The sequence below is a fragment of the Octopus bimaculoides genome, chromosome 2, assembly GCF_001194135.2.
Source record: "Octopus bimaculoides isolate UCB-OBI-ISO-001 chromosome 2, ASM119413v2, whole genome shotgun sequence".
Lineage (NCBI taxonomy): Eukaryota > Metazoa > Mollusca > Cephalopoda > Octopoda > Octopodidae > Octopus > Octopus bimaculoides.
In genome coordinates this window covers 101,782,045-101,785,553 of record NC_068982.1, presented here as the reverse complement: position 1 = coordinate 101,785,553, position 3,509 = coordinate 101,782,045, and positions in this window count along the sequence as shown.

Genomic DNA, 3,509 nt, shown 5'->3' with positions numbered 1-3,509 from the left:
TATATATATATATGTATATGTATATGTATATGTATATATATATATTCACGTATTTATATATATACACATGTACCTACATATGTATGTATTTAAATCTATATTGATACATACACACATACATACATTATATATATACACGCATATTTGAACGGCAGTTGTATATACATACATGTGTACATGATTTCTCCATATACTAATGTCTCAAAGTTTCATGTGTGTTAAATACCCAATCATTAGTTAAGGAAGTTATGTAATATTTACAATAATATATTTACAATATATTATCAGTGAGTATGAAATCGTTTCCTTTACAGCAAATTTCGATGCTTAACTCTAATTTAATTCTCCTCGACGCAAGATGTCCAAGAGTTCTATGAAACAAAAATTATGTGTTTAAGATAGAACAATGTATGCATATACGTACGATAGTCCAAAATTAACAGTTGGATTAATTAAATTCCTCCGAACAGTCCAACAGATTTCGAAATCAAAACGACCTCTAACTAGCTGAACAGCTTACCTCTATAACAACCTTTTGATCTGGTCTTATTAATCTCCACACGCTGTTTCGTGCAACATAACATCAATGGAATTTCCATTTTTATCTCTAACGTTTATCCTCTTTTCGTATACGAGGAATCGGTACGCCACATTAATTCCCTTAATCTGTTTTGTTTTCTGTCTGTCTAAAGCGGAAACTGAGAGCATCGCGATGCCATCCACCTGTTTTCTATCCCTTCTTCCCACCATTTATCCATTGATTCAACATCTGTCTATATTTGTTTTGTTGCACACACATACACGCACATACAGACACACACAAATAAACGCATGTTTGTATGTATGCGTGCGTGTGGGTATATATATATAGAGAGAGAGTGAGAAAGTTATAAATGCCCCCCACCATATATATATATATATATATATATATACATACGTACACAAATATGTTTGTACCTGTGTGTATGTAAGTTTACATTTACATGTGTTTATATATTTTGTAGGTCTCTCTGTGTGTTTGCGTTGTTCACTTTACGCAAAAGTACGGCGACTGAAGCTAAATGTATCAATCTTTTTTTTTTATTAATGCTTAGGAGAAAGGGAGCAGAAACCATAACCGTTTCAGCCTCTTCCAGAATTGTGAGACTGATGCAACCAATATCGATCCTCAACATTTGCAGGTTAATCTATGCATTAAAAAATTGGGCAACGTGGGAACAGGAAGAGGTGAAGTTAAGACACGAACACTTGCAACAGAGTGAACTCCACTTAAGGTATCCAACGTTCAGTTTCCTACAGTGGTGGCGTGATAGGCTTGAGATATAACTAGGATCGGGTAAATGTACGCCAAGCGGGGGAACGATTTATACTTTCACTTTCAGTATGCAAATATCGATGTCCAAAAATTTTCCCGTCGAACAGAATGTAAAGTGAATAACATTACAACGTTTTTTCTTTCTTTTACTTCTTACTTTTTACTCGTAAATATACATTGCTATGCCGATTAATAGTTTATATTGGAAAATCTGAGCTATTAGTGCTAATGCATGCACTTTGTGCATTCGGGTATATGTGAATGTATGTATAACTAGAGCTTTGTATGTGCATATGTGTGTATATATGTATATATGTATGTATGAATGTGTGTGTACGTGTGTGCGCGTGCGTGTGTATATATGTATATATTACATTTTGGAAGTAAACATGTTTCTGGTGGTTTGTAAAGAAGCATATCTCAAGATAGTAACTTAAAGCCATTCAATTCATTTACATCGCTAATGCCTTTGCAGCAGGAATTGAAAACACCTATGTATTTTCTTCTTTTCCTCGTGTTAAGTAAAACTTACTCACCGTCTCTCTTTCCCTCTCTGTCTATTTGTATATGTGTATGTACACGTACGCACACATACACACATACGCATATATATATATATATATATGTATGTATATAAACACACACACACACATGTATTCTTGCAGTTTATTATTGCTTTCATACATTGAATAATGACCATATATACTAATACTTACTTCAATCTGGTACTTATTTAACGATCTCCATTTGTCGAAGAGCTGTGATTCTTTCAGTTTGTTTCTACCAAATCCACTCGCAAGGCATTGGTCACTCCAAGGCTATAGTAGAAGACACTCGCCCAAGGTACTACTCAATGAAACTGAACCCAGAAACATGTGCGACGCCTGTGCCCATGAGTAAATTTTTAAAGCAGCGCAGCAGCAAGGCCGTAAGTAAGTAAGAGATAAAAGATATCGTCTGTGAAAGAAAGGAATAGAGTAGATTGTTATGTACTCTACGTGCTTCAAATGGGGAAGCAAATGCGTATTACAAACCTTTAAGTGTTTACATAATTTTCCAGTGTTCTCTCTCTTCCGGTACTTTCCACCTGTCAGTTAGGAATTCTTTGTCCACGCTGAAGTTATTTGCAGCAGTGGCACACACTTTGTTATTTGACCAATTCCTATTTCCACTCTGCTTTCCAATGCTGAAACGTATAAATTTTTCTCTGGTCCATCTTGGCGAATGAATTACGGCAAAGATTCTCAAACCAATTAGGTGAAAAGTACCTGATGGGAAAGAATACTAAATAATTATAGAAAACCTTACAGTTACATTATTTGCGATAGGCGCTTATTTTGAAAGACATGGAGTACATAATTAGGTATATCCTTTGTTTTATTTACAGACTTATTCATGGCATAACATGCATCATTCGATGCTATATACTGGAGTTGTGTACTTGCTGTTATCTTACCAGAAATTCTGTCTAATTTCCATAGCAGACCAAGTGTATTGGATACATAGAATAATAAACTTTGTTGATTGATTATCGATTATTCTTCTACAGCTAGTGCTCTACAAGCCTTGGATGTGCCAGAAGAAGCTGACACACAGTTTCTAGCTCGATCATTCGGCTCTCGTTAATTTAACATCATCGTTATCATTATCATCATTTCAAATACGCACAACAGATTAGAGTGTTGGAAAACAAAAATCCTAACATAGGGCTACAACAAATAACCTTATATGTCAAGAACCTTCGTAAGTATTCGAGCTGTCCCTAATAATAATAATAATGTCTTCTGGAACTGCACTAAACTGCATTTTATGCCTATTTCCTGTATCCATCTGTTCATATATTTAGGATCTCCTCCTCCTCCTCCTCCTCCTCCTCATCATCATCATCATCATCATCATCATCATCACTTATTATTATTATTATTATTATTATTATTATTATTATTATTATTATTATTATTATTATTGTTATTATTATTATTATTATTATTATTATTATTATTATTATTATTTTATGTTTGACTTTTGTTTTGCATTTGTACAAGTTGGATCCAAGTCTCACCCAGAGACCTCAAGAGACAACAAGTTAGAAGTTCATGTAGGTGTTATGCCTCGGGTACCATATATTTGGATTTGTACAGTTTTGTTCAAGTGAATGTTTAAGAAACCATAAGAAAATTATGTGTTTGCTTTA